Source organism: Papio anubis, chromosome 14, assembly GCF_008728515.1.
Source record: "Papio anubis isolate 15944 chromosome 14, Panubis1.0, whole genome shotgun sequence".
In the NCBI taxonomy this organism is placed as follows: Eukaryota; Metazoa; Chordata; class Mammalia; order Primates; family Cercopithecidae; genus Papio; species Papio anubis.
The window spans coordinates 33,443,239-33,465,384 of NC_044989.1; the positions used below are offsets into that span (position 1 = coordinate 33,443,239).

Here is a 22,146-nt window from a genome sequence, read left to right on the forward strand (position 1 = left end):
TCTTCTTTCCACTTAACAACACTCCGATATTTTTAATGGTGCCATGCATCAGAGGTGGCAGGGGCCTCTTTCTGGACCTAGGGACTGAATCTTGACCGATTTAAGCCAATTGTAATAATTCTGTTTCCCTTGCTAGTGACTGTGTTAGAAATAATCATGTGGTATAATTCTAATTACTAACACAGGGGAAATCTGCTGGGAGGTTCTGGGAAAGTGTTTCTTACCTTAAAAAGGAAGCTTAGCTTTCTGCCTGTGGACGCCACTGAAGAAGCATCGTTAAAGTCTGTCTTCCCACTGCCCTCATGTCTGAATCAGAGTCTCCAAAAGAGCCCGAACAGCTGCAGAAGCTCTTCATTGGAGGGCTGAGCTCTGAAACCACTGATGAGAGCCTGAGGAGCCGTTTTGAGCAGTGGGGAACGCTCATGGACTGTGTGGTCGTGAGAGATCCAAACATCAGGCGCTCCAGGGGCTTTGGGTTTGTCACATATGCCACTGTGGAGGAGGTGGATGTGCCATGAATGCAAGGCTACACAAGGTGGATGAAAGAGTTGTGGAACCAAAGAGACCTATCTCAAGAGAAGATTATCAAAGATCAGGTGCCCACTTAACTGTGAAATAGATATATGCTGGCGGTGTTAAAGAAGACACTGAAGGAATCCCCTAAGAAATTATTTTGAGTAGTATGGAAAAATTGAAGTGATTGAAATCATCACTGACCAAGGCAGTGGCAAGAAAAGGGGCTTTGCCTTTGCAACCTTTGACAACCATGAGTCTGTAGATAAGGTTGTCATTCAAAAATACCATACTGTGAATGACCACAGCTGCAAAGTCAGGAAAGCCCTGTCAAAGCAAGAGACGGCTGGTGCTTCATCCAGCCAAAGAGGTCAAAGTGGTTTTGGAAACTTTTGTGGTGGTTGTGGAGGTGGTTTTGGTCATGGAGGAAACTTCAGGGGTTGTGGTGGCTTTGGTGGTAGCCGCAGTGTTGTTGGATATGGTAGCAGTGGGGATAGCTATAATGGATTTGGTAATAATGGAAGCAATTTTGGAGGTGGTAAAAGCTACAGTTATTTGGCAATTATGACAATCAGTCTTCAAATTTTGGACCCATGAAGGGAGGACACTTTGCAAGCAGAAGCTCTGGCCCCTACGGTGGTGGAGGCCAATTATGTGCCAAACCACGAAACCAAGGTGGATATGGCCATTCTAGTAGCAGTAGTAGCTATGGCAGTGTCAGAAGAGGAGAGCTAGAGAAGTGACAAGGAAGCTGCAGGTTACAACAGATTGTGAACTCAGCCAAACACAGTGGTGGCAGGACCTAGCTGCTACAAAGAAGACATGTTTTAGACAAATACTCATGTGTATGGGCAAAAAACTTGAGGACTGTGTTTGTGACTAATTGTATAACAGGTTATTTTAGTTTCTGTTGTGTGGAAAGTGTAAAGCATTCCAACAAAGGGTTTTAATGTGTTGTTGTTTTTTTTTTTTTTTCATCCATGCTGTTGGTTGCTAAATGTAACAGTCTGATCATGGCACTGAATAAATGCATCTTTTTTTCTTTTTTTCTTAGATTCTGATCCAGGTTCTCTCTGCCTCTTATTATCTGCAATTTCTTTTTTTTTTTTTTTTTTTTTTTTTTTGAGACGGAGTCTCACTCTGTCTCCCAGGCCTGGAGTGCAGTGGCATGATCTCAGTTCACTACAACCTCCGCCTCCCAGGTTCAAATGATTCTCCTGCCTCAGCCTCCCAAGTAGCTGGGATTACAGGTGCCTGCCACTGCACTTGGCTAATTTTTGTATTTTTAGTAGGGACGCAGTTTCACCATGTTGGCCAGGTTGGTCTTGAACTCCTGACCTCAAGTGATCCTCCCACCTCGGCCTCCCAAAGTGCTGGGATTACAGGCGTGAACCATCTCCCCTGGCTTGTTATCCGTAATTTCAAACATTATTTAATGTTACTTAGCCTTAGTTTCTTCATCTGCAGAAGGGGGAAAAAAGTTGTTTATCTCTCCATAGTGTTGTGGGGATTAAATGAGAAAATCTAAGCCCATTTTTGAGTACAGTGCTTGGTACGTAATCACTGAAAGAGTGGCAGCCATTTCTTAAGAGATGTTAATTCCTGTACAAATAGTGCAGTACCCTTTAACCATGCCCACCCAAGCCCCTGCTACACTGAGTGCTGGCTGCTTAGTGCTCACTGCTACCCGCTTTCTCCAGAACATGGACTTGGCAGAGCATTGCCTTGGCCCACTTAGCCCCTACTTCCTCCTGCAGACAGCACACAGACAGCAACTGACTAACCCTTCATGCAAAAGACTGGGCCCTGGTCTCAAGGCAGAATGGGATTTGTGCTTCAGAGCACAATCTTGGCTCACTGCAACCTCTACCTTCTGGGTTCAATCGATTCTCATCCCTCAGCCTCCCGAGTAGCTGGGATTACTGGTGCCCATCACAACACCTGGCAAATTTTCATATTTTTGGTACAGATGGGGTTTCACCATGTTGGTCAGGCTGGTCTAGAACTCCTGACCTCAAATGATCCACCCACCTTGGCCTCCCAAAGTGCTGGGATTACAGGCGTGAGCCACTGTGCCTGGCCGCCACAACTTGTGTCTTTTTAAGAATTTTTCATAATCCCAGTGCTTTGGGAAGCTGAGGCAGGAGGATTGCTTGAGGTCAGGACTTTGAGACCAGCCTGGGTGGCATAGTGAGACCCTGTCTTTACAAAAAAAAAAAAAATATATATATATATATAAAGAAAATTTTATTTCTTCCATGTTATCTAATTTGTTGACATACTGTTGTTTATGGTAGTCACCTATAACTCTTATGATTTCTATAAGGTGATCGTTATGTTCCCTCTCTTATTGTTGATTGAAAATTTTTGAGTGTTTCCTCTCTCTTAATTTTTGGTCAGTGCATCTAAAATTCAATTTTCTTTATCTTTTCAAAGAACCAATTTTTGGCTTCTTTGATTGTTTTCCTTTTTTTTTTTTTTTTATTTTGCGCTCACCTTTAGCATTGTCTTTCTTCTGTTCGCTCCCAGTTTAATTTATTCTTCTTCTTCCAAGTGTTAATTTATTTTATTTTATTTTATTTTATTTTATTTTATTTTTTTGAGATGGAGTCTCACTCTGTTGCCAGGCTGGAGTGCAGTGGTGCAACCCCAACTCACTGCAACCTCTGCCTCCCAGGTTCAAGCTATTCTCCTGCCTCAGCCTCCCAAGTAGCTGGGACTACAGGCTAATTTTTTTATTTTTAGTAGAGAGGGGGTTTCACCATATTGGCCAGGCTGGTTTCGAACTCCTGACCTCAGGTGATCCACTTGTCTCGGCCTCCCAAAGTGCTGGGATTACAGGCGAGAGCCACCATGCCCGACCTTCTTCCAATGTCTTAAGCTGCAAGTTTAGGTTATTATTCTTCTCTGTTAATATAGATGTCTATGGCTTAAAATTTCCCTTTGAGTGTTGTGTTGGGGCTCAAAAACTGAGGCCCTAAAATGTGGTGCTTTGACATGCTGAACTGAAGAAGAAGCCTTATGGTCTCTCTGACCTCCCCCTACCACCTACTTTCACAAAGCCTTGAGGAAGTTGTTCTCCGAAGCTCGTTTATCTGCCCCAAATCCTGACCAAGAACAACAACAAAAAACAATGGTTTTGGCTGGATGTGGTGGCTCGCACCTGTAATCCCAATCCCTAAGGTGAGAGGGATTGCTATAGCCCAGGAGTTCAAGACCAGCCCAAGCAACATAGTGAGACCCTGGCTCTACAAAAAAAGTTTTAAAATTAGTCACACCTGTGGTCTCAGCTACTTGGGAGGCTGAGGAGGGAGGATCACTTGAGTTCAGGGGGCCAAGGCTGCAGTTAGCTGTGTTCATGTGACTGCAATGTAGCCTGGGTGACAGAGTGAGACTCCATCTCAAACACACAAACAAACAAACAAACAAAAAACTAGTTTTTTCTTCTCCCCGTAAGACCAAGCATGAAGGCAGATCTGAACCACTGACAATTCATTTCACAAGATAATGTCTTTCTCCCAGGGTCATTCAAATCCAAAGGAAATTATGTATCAGTTAATCTCTGTTCCTCTTTATTGCCCCTCAACAGAATTCTGCTTCTCCTCTCTCCCATAATCTGTTTTGCCAGGATCCAAGCCCCATTTATTCTGTAACCTCGAAATGGTATATAAGCTTCTGAACTCTGTTGGTGAATGGGTGATCATCCTGTGGTTCTTTCTGTAAACATGTTAATACATTTGTATGCCTTTTCTCTAATTAATCTGCCTTTCGCGAGTTGACTTTTCAGCAAAACTTCAGAGGGTGAAAGGGAAGTTTTTCTCTTGGCTACCACAATTGATTTAGCTGCATTGCATTAGTTTTGGTGTATTATGTCTTTTTGTTCATTCATTTTATTATCTAATTTTGCTTGTGGTTTCTTCTTTGTCTCATTGATTATTTAGTATATCTTGTGTAATTTTCGCATATTTATAAATTTGCCAATTTTTTTTTTCTGTTACTAACTTCTAATTTCATTCCATTGTGGTCTGATAACATATATGATTCCAGTCCTATTCAATTTATTGGAATGTGTTTTATAACCTAACATGTGGTCTCCTCTGGAGAATGTTCTGTGTTTCAGGAGAATGTGTATTCTGCTGTTTTGGGGTGAAGTGTTGAATAGATGTCTCTCAGGTCTAGTTGGTTTACAGTGTTGTTCAAGTCTTCTGTTTTCTTGTTCGTCTTCTGCCTAATTGCTCTATGTAGTGCTGAAGGTGCAGTATTTGTCTCCAATTACCAGTGGTTGAGCAAAACACACTCTGTTTCTCTATACTTTCAGCCAACACTTTGGATACCAGATGTGCGAATTTTTTTTCTGCACCAAGCAATTCTCCAACTCTCTGAACATCAATTGGGTGTCTTACAATTTAATTTAATTCTGACTCTATATACTTGCAGTTAGCATCAGATTCCACAACTTGAGAGCTTACTAGCTATGAATTAAGGGCTCCCATGACCCACTTCTATGTTTGATAGAATGGCTTAGGGAAATACTTTACATTTACTGAACTCAGAGAAATGCTTTGCTTACATTGACTGGTTTATTATAAAGGATAAAACTCAGGACCAATCAGATGGAAGAGATGCAAGGTGTAGGGGAGACGAACACTGAGTTTCCATGTTCTCTGGACAGGCCACCTCCAGCACCTCCCTGTGAAACTCATCAAATCTCCTTGTTCAAGAGTTGTTTTGTTGTTGTTGTTGCTGTTGTTGTTGAGACAGAGTCTCATTCTGTTGCCCAGGATGGAGTGCAGTGGAGAAATCTTGGCTTCCTGCAACCTCTGTCTCCTGGGCTCAAGCGATCCTCTCACCTCAGCCTCCTGAGTAGCTGGGACTACAGGCATGCACTGCCATGCCTGGCTAATTTTTTGTATTTTTAGTACAGACAGGGTTTCACCATGTTGGCTAGGCTGGTCTGGAACTCCTGACCTCAAGTGATCCGCCCACCTCAGCCTTCCAAAATGCTGGGATTACAGGTGTGAGCCACCACACCCAGCCGTGTTCAAGAGTTTTTACACGCCCTTTCCATGATATATCCATTTTATCTTTTTATTTTCAACCCATTTGTATCTTTAATTCAAAAGTTTGCATCTGTAGACAGCATATGATAGGATCTTATTTTTTTAATCCAGTGTGATAATTTCTTTTAGTTGGATTGTTTCATCATTTACATTTAATGTTATATTGATACATTTAAATTAATGTCTGTCATTTAACTTTTTGTTTTCTATATGTCTCATGACTGTTTTGTTCTTCTACCCTTTATTGCTTTCATTTGTACTAAGTGAATATTTTCTAGTGGAAAAACTTAATTCCTTTAATGATTTGTTTTCACTACATTTATTTTCTCAGTGGTTGCTCTAGGGCTTACCATACACCTCATAACTTAATGGTATCTACAGTTGACCTTGAATGATGTGGGGTTTGGGGAACCACCCCCACAATGCAGTTGAAAATCCATGTATAACTTTTGACTCCCCCCAGATTCAACTAAGAGCTTACTGTTGAACTGAAGCTTCATGGATAACATAAACAGTCAATTAACATATATTTTGTATGTTACTTTTATTATATACTGTATTCTTATAATAAAGTAAGCTAGGTGAAAGAAAATGTTTTTAAGAAAATCATAAGGAAGAGAAAATATATTTGCTATTCACTGAGTGGCTCATCATAAAGGTCTTCATTCTTGTTGTCTTCAGGTTGAAAGTGGAGGAAGCAGAGGTGTAGGAAAATCCACATATAAGTTGACCTGTGCAGTTCAAACCTGTGTTGTTCAAGGGTCAATTGTACTTTAGATTTATACTAAAGTCCAGTGAGATATTGAAACATTGCTCCTATATATTTCTAGTCCTACTTCTCTTGTTTGCGGTATTATTGTTATACATATTCTAGTTATATGTTACAAGACCAAGAATACATTGTTATAATTATTACTTTGTATAATTTTATGTATTTTAAAGAAGCTGCTAGAGTAAAGGAGAGCAATAATATATTTATAAATGGTGTTATATTACCTTTCTTACCATTTCTGGTCTCTTTCTTTGTTCCTGTTGATTCAAGTTACCATCTGGTATTATTTCCTTTTTCCAATACAGCTTCTCTTCCATTCCTTCCTTTGTTCTGTAATTTTAAGATAGTTTACATTGGTATGTGTTGCAGGCCTGATTATGCAAAAAGATACATACTGTTTTGTACATTTGTTTTTCCAATAAGTTAAGAGATGAAAGGAGAAAAAAATGCATTTTGCTATCTTCTATAATTACATAATAACCTTTACTGGTGCTCTTTGTTTATTTCTGTGTATTCTAATTATTGTCTGAGATCACTTGCTTTCAGCCTGAAGAGCTTCCTTTAGTATTTCTTGTAAAGTGAGTCTACTAGCAACAAGTTATTTCAGTTTTGTTTTCTTCAGAATGTCTTTATTTTGCCTTTATTTGTTTATTTTTTATTTTATTTATTTATTTATTTATTGAGAGGGAGTTTTGCTCCTGTTACCCAGGCTGGAGTGCAATGGCACTCAATCTCGGCTCACCGCAAGCTCCGCCTCCCGGGTTCAAGCGATTCTCCTGCCTCAGCCTCGCAAGTAGCTGGGAATACAGGCATGTGCCACCACCCCCAGCTAATTCTTTGTATTTTTAGTAGAGATGGAGTTTCTCCATGTTGGTCAGGCTGGTCTCGAACTCCTGACCTCAGGTAATCTGCCCACCTCAGCCTCCCAAAGTGCTGGGATTACAGGTGTGAGCCACTGCACCTGGCCTCTTTTGCCTTTATTTTTAAAAGATGGTTTTGTGGGATATACGATCCTTATTAAAAGTTTTATTCTTTCAGCAATTTAAATGTATCAAGTGATTGTTTCTGGCCTCCATTGTTTCTGATGAGTCAGCTGTTAATCGTATTAGGGTTCCCTTGTACTTAAAACAGGGATCCGTCCATGGCCCGTTAAGAATCAGGCTGTACAGCAGGAAGTGAGTGGCAGGTGAGTAAGCATGACCGCCTGAGCTCCACCTCCCGTCAGATCAGTGGTGGCATTAGATTCTCATTGGAGCACGAACCCTATTGTGCACCATGCATGTGCGGGATCTAGGTTGTGCACTCTTTATGAGAATCTAATACCTGATGATCACAGGTGGAACAGTTTCATCCCAAAACCACCCCTGCCGCTCCCACCCACAACCCCCACTCCCAGTCTGTGGAAAAATTGTCTTCCATGAAACTGGTCTCTGGTGCTGAAAAGGTTGGAGAGCACTGCTTTATAAGTAGTTTTTTCTTTCTGCTTTCAAGATGTACCCTTTATCTCTGGCTGTCAACATTTTACTATGAAGTATATCTCTTTGCATTTATTCTTTGCATTTATTGTTGGAGGTTTTGAACTTTTTGGATATGCAGATTTCTGTTTTTTAATCAATTTTGAGAAGATTTCAGCCATTATTTCTTCACATATTTTTTCTGCTCCTTTTTCTTTCTCTTCTCCTCTGTCTCTCTCATTATGTGTATTTGTTGCTCTTAATAATGTCCCATATTTCTCTGAGGCTCTGTTCATTTTTCACCATTATTTAATCTCTCTCTCTTTTTTTTGACTGCAACATCTCTATTGATCTGCAACATCTCTATTGATCTATCTACACATTCACTGTTTCTTCTGCTAGTTTGGATCTATTGTGGAACTTCATTGGTGAATTTTTTATTTCAGTTATTGCATTCTTCAACTCCAGATGTTCCATTTGGTCCTTTAAAAATAATTTCTATCTCTTTATTGATATTTTTTATTTCATGAGACAGTGCCATCATACCTTCCATCACTGACTGAAGCATAGTTTTCTTCAGTTCTTTGAACATATTTATAATGGCTCATATGAAGTCCTTATCTACTATATCTGAACTCTTTCACAGGCATTTTTTTTTTTGCTGCCTGCCTTTTTTTTCCCTGTGTGTGAGTTACATGTGAAGGTTATTAGAATAAAAATGGAATGAATTCCTTATGTTAAAAACAAAATGAAACAAACAATCTGACAAATAGAGCTGAGAAATGCCATGAAGGGATGGTTCTCATGCATAAATGCTTGATAAAAACTATTACAAAAGACCCTGCAAAAACCATAACCTTGTACAAAGGTCATGATAATCTTAAACACAAAATAATAATTCTGCAAGTATACCTACCCAGCAACTACCTATCCAACCCCAGACTGGTGCCACCCTTATGCAGGGGGAACTTCCATTTATAAAACCGTCAGATCTTCTGAGACTTATTCAATACCGTGAGAACAGCATGGGGGAAACTGCCCCCATGATTCAGTTATCTCACGTGGCCCTCCTCTTGACACTTGGGTATTATTACAATTCAAGGTGAAATTTGGGTGGGGATACAGCCAAACCATATCAGTGAAGGTTATGAGGCCTCCAGGATTTTTGGCCTGCTATACCAGACTCGGGTAGAGCCTCCACCCTTTGTGTGGAAGCTGGGTGGAGGCAGGGAGCCCTCACCGTCTTGGCTATATTCACCTGGAATTTAGTCTCTGCCACAGGAAGCTCAGAGTTGGGGGGTGAGCAATGCTAGCAACACGCCTCTCCTGGTGAGATTTCATAGCTTCTGACTGGGAACTGGAGAGACAGGGAGCCCTGTGTTCTTAGCCTCACCTACCCAGATCGAAACTTTCCTTATGTTGAGCTCAGGGGGTGAGGGAGGGACTGGGTCATGGGTTAAATCCCACAGATTCTTGCTGTTCTTACCAATATTTAGTATATTTCTTCATTTGCTGTATGCTCTTCCTTAGGGAATTTGAAGAGACATTAAATTGTTGCATGCTTATAATGTTTGGTTTTTGGGGGGAGTAGTCCTGACAAAATCCTCACCCCACTGGCATTCCATAAGTCATCCTCTGTTTTGACTTCTGATGGAAATGTTGAACGGACTTCTTAGAGTGTTCTTGGCGCTGTATGTGCTGTGGAAGAGACACGTTAGAGGCAGTTTACTTTTATGGAGGAAACAGAGAACTCTGAATCTGAGTTGCTTTGCCTCCCTCCAGACTTAGAAGTCAGTGGGCAGATGGTGTGGATGAGTTCCCATTCAGCTACATATTATATAGATGAATGTGGTGGAAACAAGATTTATTCATAAAGAGTGAGTTCTCCTACCCTTTTACTAACTAAAGGTAATTTTGTATTCATTTACACAGATTCTCTCCTCTTTTTAGCGTCTAAGGAGAGTTCTGTCTCTACCAGCGTGATTCCAGGATTTTAAAATAATCTGGGGCTGGGTGTGATGGCACACACCTGTAATCCCAGCACTTTGGGAAGCCAAGGTGGGAGGATCCCTTGAGCCCAGGAGTTTGAGAGCAGCCTGAGCAACATAGGGGGACCCTGTGTCTAAAAAAAAAAGGTCTCTGGAATCTGAAAAACCAGTGGATAGGTATAAGACAAGAAAGGTTAGAGGAAAGGGAAAATACTTAAGTTGGGAAACTAAGAGATGAGTGGTAGGAAGCGATGAAGATGTGTAGGGGGGTGTACCTAGCTAGCTGCTGGAGACAGACAGTTTTCTTGGTGGGGAGGCGTGAAAAAATTGGGAAGAATAAAAAGAGAAAAAGGATTTAAGAAATTTTGTTTTGAGTTATGACTGGATTTTCTATCATGTACCTTGAGAAATGCAAGGGAAGTTTGTTACACTGTCTGAGTTTCTTTCAGCTGATGAGCCATACATCTCTATGCAAATACACATAGAGACTGCTCTATGTATAGCTCTTGTTCTTATTATATCTTAAAAAATAAATTCTAAATATCCTCTCTTCCTGCTTCTTTTTTAGGTTTCTCCCAGGAGTACTGACTATAAAGGATGCTAATTGTTATATCAGACTCAGGAAAAATGGAAGAGATTCAAACTCTGTCTTAAGCATCTCATTGACCTGTAATTCTTTTTCTCATTAAAAAGATATAAAACAAGGCCAGGCACAGTGGCTCATGCCTGTAATCTCAGCACTTTGGGAGGCCAAGGTGGGAGGATTGCTTGAGCCCAGGAGTTTGAGACTGGCCTGGGCAACTTAGTGAGATCCCATCTCTACAAAAAATAACACAAATTAGCTGGATATGGTGGTGCATGCTTGTAGTTCCAATTACTTGGGAGGCTGAGGTAGGAGGATTGCTTGAGTCCAGGAGTTCAAGGCTGCAATGAGCTATGATCACACCACTGCACTCCAGCCTGGATAACAGAGTGAGACCCTGTCTCAAAAAAAAAAAGATATAAAATATTTTACTTTTTTTTTTTTCTGGAAAACCATTTCTTCAACAATTACATGTATTTTAATTTGAATTTGATTGACACATTCAATGTAGGTATAGTTTCTATAATCCCTAAATGCGCAGGAGTTGTGGCAGGAGGTCACAAGATTTGTGACTTCCCCAATTGTTCTTATAGATAATATCAACTATTGTAGAACCTAAGATTGTTTTTTCCTTTTTTTTTTTTTTTTGTTTTCTTTTTTCTGAGATGGAGTTTTGCTCTTGTTGCCCGGGCTGGAGTGCAATGGGGCGATCTCGGCTCACTGCAACCTCCGCCTCCTGGGTTCAAGCGATTCTCCTGCCTCAGCCTCCCAGGTAGCTGGGAATACAGGCATGTGCCACCACATCTGGCTAATTTTGTATTTTTAGTAGAGACGGGGTTTCTCCATGTTGGTTAGGCTGGTTTCTCCATGTTGGTTAGGCTCCCGACCTCAGGTGATCCACCTGCCTCGGCCTCCCAAAGTGCTGGAATTACAAGTATGAGCTACTGCGCCAGGCCTGATTGGTTTTTTTAAAGATGTTTTTCAGACTGACTCCACCCGGACTCAACTGTACTGTGGCCCCACCCAGAGGTGGACCCAGTGCATTAGGACCATTTTCCACACCCTTATTATTTCATCCCCAACCAATCAGAAGTATCCATTCCCTAGCCCCCTGCTCACAAAATTGCCATAAAAATCTTAACCTCCAAGCCTTTGGGGAGACTAGTTTGAGTAATAACTCCATCTGCCACATGGGTGCACTTGAATTAATTAAACTCTTTACTGCAATGCCTTGGTCTCAGTGAGTTGATTTTTTCTGTGCAGTGGGCAGGAAAACCCATTGGGTGATTATAGCTTTGCAAGTTATAGGGCAATGGAAAGGAAGGAAGATTGATCTGAATTGGAGGTGGGAAAGCTGACAGATGGAATGTAACATGCTGCTTAAAAAACTTGAATGAGAAGGAAGGAAAAGCTAGACCATAAGCTCTCATACTGGCAATCAAGCCCTAAGTTAATGTCTTCACTTTTTTATTTTCTGTACTCAATACATCTGGCCTGATACAGAGGAACTCAACAAATACAGTTAAAAAAAAAGGAAAGATGAGGGACCAGGGAGTTGAGAGTGCAAACAAGAGAGAAGTTTGGGCTCTGTGTGGTGACACACAGTTGTAATCCCAGCATCTTGGGAAGCTGAGGTGGGAAGATTGCTTGAGCCCAGGAGCATAAGATCAGCCTGAGCAACATAGGGAGACCCTGTCTCCACATAAATAAAAAAATTAGCTGAGTGCAACACTCCGTGCCTGAAGTCCTAGCTATTTGGGAGGCTGAGGTGGTAGGATTGCTTGAGCCCAGAAGTTCAAGGCTGTAGTGAACTATGATTGCACCACTGCACTCCAGCTGGGTAGCAGAGCGAGATCTTGTCTCTATTAAAAAAAAAAAAAGAGAGAGAGAGAGAGAGAAGTTTGATGTAGTTTATTCTGCTTTTCCTTGTCTCAGTTCCCTGGACTTAAATCCTTCCTTGATTCTACTATACTTAAGACAACAATTGGCTAGCAAGCTTTCTGGTTGTGGCTAGCCTTTTGTCTATGCCTGTAAGAGATGGTTTAAAAATCTTTCTGAGGTGCATATTGAGAGTACCATAAATGTACCCTTCCAATATGCAAATATATCATTCTGAAGCCCAAGAGAAATGCTAAATGAAACAATTACTTCCTGGTACCTTCTTCCCTTCCTGCTCACCACAGAATAATCTCTTTAGTCTCATTAAATCCCTCAGTCACTTCAACCATTAGTTCTACTGCCTTTCCATACCTGAACAAATGGTTTCTTGTTTAAATCATGTTCAATTAGTTTTATCTTAAATGAGAGGTTCTCAGCTCTGACTACGTGTCAAAATCACCTGGGGAGATTAAAAAATACTGATGCCAGGGTCCTACCCAAAACTAATTAAATTAGAGCCTCTCAGCATAATGCCTAGGCACTGGTATTATCTAAATTCCCCTGGAGACTCTAATGTGTAGTTAAAATTGAGGACCAATTTCCTAAACCCTTGCATGGAAATCGTTCTTAATTATGCCTCCAAATAATGACCCTATCCTTACCTAGGAGAAACTGGCCATTGACCTTCATCCCATCCTTTGGGAATGGAAATACAGCATCACATATTCTGAATTTGAGGATATTCCATTCCCATATACCATGGAATTGCCCCATTTTGTGTCCCCAGTGACAATTAAGTGGATTGAGCTGGCTACACACAGTCATGCCAGGCAGGAGCTCATTTTAGTGGGGAAGATGAAAGTGTCTGTGCTATTAAGAACAGAAGCAACACCCTCTGAATGCAATTGATACTTTGATCTCAAGTTGGTACACTGTTTAGAAGAAGCTGAGTTCCTAGGACAAAGTATTCCTGCCCGAATAAATCTATGGTAACCTCTTTGGCTCCAAGGATTCCCGCTGTCTTCTGCACATTCCTGTACTATTCCAACCTCTATTGTAAGGTGATGCTGTGAAAACTTTAATTTTTTTTTCAGAACAGTCTTTTCAAATGCAATTCCATGCAGAAGCTGGATATAGAGGTGGATAAAAGTGTAGTTGCTCTAGCTGAAGCAGAGATGTGGGAGGTTTCCACTCCCAGCTCTTAGCTCCTCCTCAACTACCTGGAGGTGCTTCTGCTGAGCTCTCCAGTTTCCAGGAACACAGATTGAAAATCACCACTTTAGGGTGGCAGCAGCAATATCAAAAGCCAACAGGCAAATGATAACACTAGAACAGAATTATGAGTTGTTTTGCTCCATAGAATGAAAAAGACACTCTTATTGAGTAGTCAAGGATACAGAATCAACACTCGCAGGAAGAATTCGAAGAAATGTGGAGGAAGCATGGAAGGAAAGGAAATAAGAGCAAGACAAATAGAGAGTAACCAGGATAATGAGATTTTAAAAATTACACTGTGGGAGATACGGTTGAAAGAAATGACAATGTTTAGCCTAGAGAGAAGGAATGTGATAACTTTCTTTAAATATTTTTAGGACTGTCACATGTAAGTTGGAGTGAAGTAGTTCTGTGCGGTTGCAGGAAATAGAACATGCACCAATGAGTGGGTGGCAGTTTTAGGGAAAAAGCTTTCGGCTCAAAATCTAAGTAAGTTTCTAATATTATAATGAGCCACCTAAAGACGTAGTAAATTCCCTGTCCTGGGAGCTGTTGAGTCATTGACCAGATGACAGAGTCACTTATTTACTCCCTTTTTTGATTTCTCCCTTTCTCATGTTAAAGAAGAAAAATACATAACTGATAGATACTAGGATTAGTACCTGGGTGATGAATAATCTGTATAACAAACCCCTATGACACACGTTTACCTATGTAACAAACCTGTGCATCCTGTACATGTACCCCATTACTTAAAAGTTTAAAAAATTATTCGGCTGGGCGCGGTGGCTCAAGCCTGTAATCCCAGCACTTTGGGAGGCCGAGACGGGCAGATCACGAGGTCAGGAGATCGAGACCATCCTGGCTAACCCGGTGAAACCCCGTCTCTACTAAAAAATACAAAAAACTAGCCGGGCGAGGTGGCGGGTGCCTGTAGTCCCAGCTACTCGGGAGGCTGAGCCAGGAGAATGGCGTGAACCCGGGAGGCGGAGCTTGCAGTGAGCTGAGATCTGGCCACTGCACTCCAGCTTGGGCCACAGAGTGAGACTCCGCCTCAAAAAAAAAAAAAAAAAATTATTCATGATACTTGTTAAAACATGGTGAAGTAGACTATACAAGACCATCAAGATAGGTACAGGGACCATTTCAATCAGGTTTCGCAGTATGGTAGAGAGACTGGGCTCACCTTTGAATATAGAAAGGAAAAGTGAGAATTTGGAGTGAAGGAGCAGGGTGGAGTCCATTGGATAGAAAATTACTAAGAGGAAACACCAAGGGGAAGAAGGTTTATGGTTAAATCAACCTAACAGGATTCTTGCTGAAGACAGGCCAGGATGATCAGACGTCACATGGTGATTGGTAGAGGCTGAGAAACTTGATAGATATTGAGGATCATCAGATATCATGAATGGAGGATTCTGGATAGACTTCACAGGATTTTTACTAGAACTGGACTCCACAAAGAAGTTCAAAAGAACCCAAAATTGCACCTAGTAAAAAAGATTGCTCAGAGGAGCTTGAGTATGGTTTGGTCAAGGAGGCAATCTTTGCTACTCACATGCTTGATCTCAATACTTACATTAATTTAAGGAAAATTATAGCTTTCATCCAAAAAAATTAAAATTTGAGTGCCTACTATATGCCACATGAGTGGTTCCTAACTGCGGTGTTGACAGAGAGATCTATCACAACTAGCTGCGAAGTATGTCACAGAAATTGATTTCTAGAAATAAACTATTAAAGCTTACAAATGATTTGTTTTAACATTAATGATAATTTAGAATGCATTCAATGTTGTACCTGTACCACAGTCACTTTCATTCTTCTGTATTCTGTGATGCATATTTGAGTGCGAGAAAGGTGCAGGTTATTAGGTAAGGTGTTTCAAGTTAATTATAATCTATGTCATATCAAATTTCAGTTATGGCCTGGAATAATTTGACTGATGATGATCTGTCATGGAGAAGTGTGGCAAGAAACATGATCACTTCTATGTGTGTTGCCTCTGGCACTATTTGTTTCACTTTCCTGCAAATATTTTGGTGTTTCTTCAAATTCTTAAAAGCCCCATGGGGATGTGTCCATCTGTCATAGGAGACACCTTGGACAAGAACTGTAGGGTCCCTGCCTTTACCAGACTGGAAGGTGTAACAAAATTGACAGAGCTTTGGTACTGGACACAACTCAATGTGATGATAGTGCTGCCATTTTCTAATTCTGTCTCCTTTGGCAGGTCACTTAACCTTCCTAGGCATCAGCTTCCTCAGCTGTGAAAAGGGAATATTAACTTCCTTACAAGGTTATCAGGAGGGTAAGAGACAATAAACATACCTTGTTAAGTGCATTTGTTTAAAAAAATGTAGATACTGAATATGATGCTGTTATCCTTATTAATAGCATCTGAACAGAACAAGAGGTAACATCCCCTATTCAACTAAGTTCAAACTCCTTCTGATAATATCAGAGCATACTCACAGTCCTAGGGGAAAAGTAATTCCATAGAAAATGACTATTTTTGAGCTACTTTGTGAGGAAATATTATCTTCTGAGCTACTTAGTTTATTTTGTTTATATTCTTGTGAGACTTTACTATTTTGAAGCAAAACCTAAATTTGAATACTAGATGCAGCTACCAGGAAGTTTTCAGCAAAACACAGAGCTGCAGATAATATTCTTTTGAGTTTTTTCTTACACATCATTTTTAATGCTGAACAGTGGCTGGCAATCCGGGGCCTAGTTGGTGAGACTTGCAGATAATTAAAGGGCTTTGAAAGGATTTGACTACTTTTACATGCATTAATTTTATATATTTCTATAAAATGTAACTGACATGAGCAGACTTCACTGGACTGTGAATACCAGGTGGGAAATTTGTTAATGTCTCTGTTATTACAGTTCTGATCTTCACCTAATCCCTTTGTAGCCCAGCAACAGCGCTGGCACAGAAGTGAGGCAAAGGAGGTGCTCAGGGTGCCAAGAATGCCCTTTTACAAATGCAAATTTTAGTAGTTGGAAATTATAACCATATGTGTAGCTACTACTTAGAGTAAGCTAATACTTTAATAGAGGAAGAAGTACTTTTGGAACTCTGATGAGAATTGAGAGCCACAGGCTGATCTGAGGATTTCAAAGCTGTTCCATGCTAAACAGTTTCAGAGCCCAGTGAGAAGATACCCTGCTGGGATCCGGTAATAACTTGTCTGTCTGTCTGTCTGTCTATCTATCTATCTATCTATCTATCTATCTATCTATCTATCTATCTATCTATCATCTATCTATCTATCTGATCTAATTTCTCTCTCTTTCTGTCTCCCCATTCAATCAATATTTATTTATTCATTTTTGAGACAGTGTCTCACTCTATTTCCCAGGCTGGGGTGCAGTGTTGTGATCATAGCTCACTGCAACTTTGAACCTCGGGGCTCAAGCAATCCTCTTGTCAGGCCTCTGAGCCCAAGCTAAGTCATCATATCCCCAGTGACTTGCATGTATACATCCAGATGGCCTGAAGCAACTGAAGGTCCACAGAAGTGAAAATAGCTTAACTGACATTCCACCATTGTGATTTGTTTCTGCCCCATCCTAACTGATCAATGTTCTTTATAATCTCCCGCACCCTTAAGAAGTTTCTTTGTAATTCTCCCCACCCTTGAGAATGTACTTTGTGAGATCCACCGCCTATTCCAAAACCTGTAAGAACTAATGATAATCCTACCACCCTTTGCTGACTCCTTTTTTGGACTCAGCCCACCTGCGCCCAGGTGAAATAAACAGCCATGTTACTCACATAAAGCCTGTTTGGTGATCTCTTCATACGGATGCGTGAAATACCTCTTGCCCCAGCTTCCCTAGTAGCTGGGACTACAGGTGCATGTTACCATGACAGGTTCATTTTTTTATTTTTTATTTTTCTGTAGAAATGGGGATCTTGCTATGTTGCTCAGGCTTGTCTTGAACTCCTAGGCTCAAGTGATCCTCTAGCCTTGGCATCCCAAAGTGCTGGGCTTACAGGTGTGAACTATCATGCCTGGCCCAATCATTATTTATTTATCTGTCACTATTTTGCCTGTCAGTGTTACCTCATCAACTTAACCCATAAGTCAAGGTATTGATAGACACAGGAGGCAGACAAATGCCTAGGCAGATAGGGGCGGGTCCCCAGTGAAACCCCACCTTCAAGTCAAATACAGTTTAGAGCCTGAAAGCCAAGCTACAAGTTAAATCCACGAACTGGATTGAGAACCTGTTTTCCTGTTTGGTGCACTTTCTTCAGATTGATCTCCATCCTTCACTTATTTTACATATACCTACCCTTCCCTAATTGTTTTTTTACACTGTTGTGCCCATCTTTGAGTGATGCCTTTGTTTTAACCGTTTCTCCATACTCACAAATCAATCAGCACACACTCCCCATTCTGTGCCTATAAAAACCCCGAACTCAGTCACACTGTGAAACTGCCCACCTCTGGGTGGTGCGGGAACTGCCCACCTTCAGGCGGGCAAGAGAGATGGCCTGACCTTCCCATCCCCTCTCCGCTGAGAGCTGTTTCATTCCTCAATCAAATTCGCCACTCTCATCACCCTTCAGTTGTCAGTGTGACCTCATTCTTCTTGGATGCAGGACAAAAATTTGAGATCCACTAAACATGGGTGCTGAGTGCTTAGTTGTGATGGACACAGGAGCTATGGGCTGGAGTGCAAGCCAGACGCGACCCAGAAGGCTGAGTAGATGGGGCACCCCCTGCTGTCAGCTTGGCAAAAAGGCAGAGAAAAATCCTGCATTGTATCTGGGGGCTTGTCTGGGATTTGTTGGAAGGATACCAACCTGTCACTCCCAGGTGTTGGGAATGGTGGCTTTGTTTCCTTTCACGGAGGTCTAACCATTGCATAGGAATGGAAGGAAGTCCTGGGAAAACTGAGGGCATCTGGTTGAGGTTACACCTCAATGTTATCCAAAGGTCCCTGGATTCACTCCAGTCTCTGACCACCTAACAGGTTGTTAGCCAAGACCTCTAGTCTTTTCTATGACATATTCCTTCTTCCTTTCATGGTCATAATGGCCCCTACCTCTCTTTTATAATGTTAAGCGTGTTGTTGCAAACTACAGAAATATTACTGGGTAGACTGGGCACTTAGCCCAGTCGTCATAAATGTAATTCAGAACAACAGAGTTTCTGTTCATTCTTAGAAACAGGGAGGAGGCAGCAATTAAGAGCTTTTTCCCTGTTGAAGGAGTCCATTTGCATAAGAGTAAGAGGCTTATTCCCCCAGGCACCTTCCCCTCCTTGCACTTAAGCTGTTTTGTTTCTTTTCTCCACCATGTCAGGAGTTAACATAGACCTGTGGATACAGGGAGTTTTTCTATGCAAGGGATTTTTTTTTTTTTTTTCCTTTTAGAAGGCATCTTATTAGGCCAGCTCCCTTTTCTCTCTCTTATTTGAGGAGAACCTGGTTCCACAGCTTCACCTTACCACTCTACTTATAATAAGGAAGCAACAGAGGAGTGCTCCCACTGGCTGCTGGCTGCAAGTTTGGAGAGGGCCACCTGGGACTTAATTTTATGAGTCCATGCATCCTCCTGAGGCATCTTTTTGTCCCAAACTCAATTCCAAGCTTTAGGTTGAAGCCTTAGAAAGGAAAATTTGGATCTGAGGGATACAGAGGCAGGCAACAATGGACGTTAAGGGGCACAGCATAGGTGAGCATGACTAATTACTGCCAATTAGGCACCCCTCATTTCATGGATGGAGGTCATGCCTGTATCCATGGCATAGATGAAGTTACTGACAGCAGGGAGGATAGGCTAGCACGTAGGTGGGTGCAGATAATTCCTACCCTCTAGACCTCCCTGTTACATGGATGAAAGCCACATTGATACTCAATGGGAAACACCTGCCAAGGTTGCTGGGACTTGGGGATGTAAGGACAGAAGAAAAAAGGGATACCTTTTTTCTCTCCCTTACATACCCCGGGTATTTGCTAGGAAGAGAAAGCAACTAAGGGATCCCTTTTTCCCCTCTTTCCAGATGGGTAACCAACCATCTTCAGTCTGTATGTCTCCTGAATTAATCCTGAATCACTGGGATTCCTTTGAAAAGAGAAAATCAGCCTTCTTTTTCCTGTTTCCTCCTCTGTCTTCTCTTCATGGATGAATAATCATATCTCCATACCACAGGACATTCCCCTCTGTGAAAAGTTTAATTTCCACAAACCTTAAACCACTTGACTTAAAAAATGAACTTGGAAAACTCTGAGCAATCTCTTGAGGAAGGACAATGTTTACAGTACGCAAATAACCTATTTGTCTGCTCCCCCTTTGCAGAACTCCAGGGTCAAAGGGCTTCATAGCTTGGGGGAAGGGAACCCAGAAGCCTGACATGCTGGCAAAAGAGTAAAAGTTTTTTACCAGTCAGACTTCTGGTTTTTCTCTCTCTCTGTGCAAACTGTTTGAATGAATGATAAAAATCACTGTTTATATCCTCTGAAATGTTTTGATTAATGGAAAAAGGATTTGTGAGATGAGTCTTAAGCTGTAGAGAATCTGTTGTACTTTGTGCTAAGAATTTGTCTTTCTGTATCTTTCTATCAGAAACAGGGGTACCTTACGACAAAATGTGGGTCTAGGACCCCATAAGCCCATTGTTCAAGCCAGCCTGGCAAACTGGTCAGTAACTAACTTTGCTATAGGTCTCTGAAGAAAAAAAATGGGATGAGGTCTCCGTTTTGTTTTATGTACTTGGGAGCTTGACCTTGTAACCACGTGGCAGTACTTTTTTGGTCTCCGCCATTTTACAATGGTGACCCAGGTTCAATCCTGGCTTAGAGAATGAGTACTTTCTGGTTAATATCTGTGTGACTTTTACCATTTGCTGATTCTCTTCCCCTCCATGAACAACTTCCATAATAGCTTCCTTTCTTAAATCTTCCTTTCTGTCAGTTACCTTTAAAGATTCTAGATTTTGTAAAAGCTGCTTACCACCTGTTTGAAAATATCTTGTACACTCACGGTTAAGTCATAACCTTAGTTGAGGCTTGTTGGTTTCACCTATGAGGTTACTTTTGGTAAAGTTTAAAAGCTAGAAATATTGGCCACTTGGTGTGGCTGAAGTTGGGTAATAAGGGATTTAAGAGGATTTTTTTTTTGAGAGAGTGTTATGGTTAAAAGTCAGCTTAATTTGGGCAACCCCCTTTGGGTCCCCTCCCATTTTATGGGAGCTCTGTTTTCACTCTATTAAGTCTTGCAACTGCACACTCTACTGGTCCATGTTTGTTAGGGCTCGAGCTGAGCTTTTGCTCGCCCTCCACCACTGCTGAACGCTGCTGTTGCAGACCCGCCATTGACTTTCACCCCTATGGATCCCGCACGGTGTCCGCTGTGCTCCTGATCCAGCGAGGCACCCATTGCCGCCCTGATCGGACTAAAGGTTCACCATTGTTTCTGCGTGGCTAAGTGCCTGGGTTCATCCTAATCGAGCTGAACACTAGTCGCTGGGTTCCACAGTTCTCTTCCGTGACCCACGGCTTCTAAGAGAGCTATAACACTCACCACATGGCCCAGATTCCATTCCTTGGAATCCATGAGGCCAAGAACCCCAGGTCAAAGAATAAGAGGCTTGCTGCCATCTTGAGAGCAGCCGCCACCATCTTGGGAGCTCTAAGAACAAGGACACCCCTGGTGACATTTTGGCGACCACAAAGGGCCCTCCAAAGCAGTGAGTAATATTGGACCACTTTCCCTTGCTATCCTGTCCTATCCTTCCTTAGAATTGGAGGAAAATACCGGGCACCTGTTGGCCGGTTAAAAACAATTAGCGTGGCGGCTGGACTTCAGACTCAGGTGTGAGGCTGTCTGGGAAAGGGCTTTCTAACAACCCCAACCCTTTTGGGTTGGGAGCGTGGTCTGCCTGGAACCAGTTTCTGCTTTCAATTTTCCTGGGGAACCTGAGGGCTAGAGGCAGAAACCTGTCATCCTGAACTCCTGGCATGAGCCGGTTGAGATTATGGGGCAGCCAGAAGTCCCTACTCAACAGTCGCCCCTGTGTGCGCCCCTGCCTTTCCTTCTGACCCATACCTTCTGGGTCCTGACCATGAATTTCTTGAAGGTGTAGCCCCAAAATTCTCCTTACCTCTAAATCTACTTCCTCGGATCCCTGCCTCCTAGATACTAATACTTCAGACTTTCACTTCCTCTTCCAAGTTTTAGAGCAGGTTGTATCTCCAAAGGGATCTAAGGAAGTTCTATGCTGCATCCTTAGGCCCCTAGGCTATGAACCCAGGGAGCCTTATCCCTGGTGTCCCTCCCAATTTAGGCATACAGCTCTCAACACGGGCAGTTATGTGGGATCCATTCCCCACCACCCTTGCCAGGGCCTTAGAACTGATAACCCAGTACTAGCACTTTAACAACTGGAACTGGGTCTACAACAACATAATAGATCAGGATGAAAGCAAATTGAGTAAATAAAAGGGAGGTGCATATTCCTATAGTGGCAAATGGGGGCAATAAGCGAACGTTCTTCCACTGTTTCCAAAAATCCATCTACAAAGACAGAAAGGAGAAGGTAAGAGAGAAAGACAAAGATAGTAGTAAAGAAAAAACAGTTTACCCTATTTCTGTAAAAGCCAGGGCAAATTTAAAACCTATAATTGATAACTGAAGGTTTTCTCCATGACCGTGTAACAC

The 22,146-nt window shown here is 41.7% G+C and overlaps 1 long non-coding RNA gene across 3 annotated transcripts in view; it reads right to left on the minus strand.

Annotated features, from left to right (window-relative positions):
• Positions 1–6,156: 6,156 nt before the first annotated feature.
• Positions 6,157–22,146, minus strand: part of LOC101003100 — a 93,126-nt gene continuing 77,136 nt past the window's right edge. The window contains exons 7-9 of one of the 3 annotated variants that reach the window (XR_636260.4): positions 9,286–9,497; positions 6,570–6,675; positions 6,157–6,319 (exon numbers count right to left, since the gene is read on the minus strand). This is a non-coding gene — a long non-coding RNA (uncharacterized LOC101003100). The remainder of the gene's footprint in view (positions 6,320–6,569; positions 6,676–9,285; positions 9,498–22,146) is intronic. The other 2 variants (XR_636259.4, XR_001893986.3) reach the window with 2 other exon arrangements.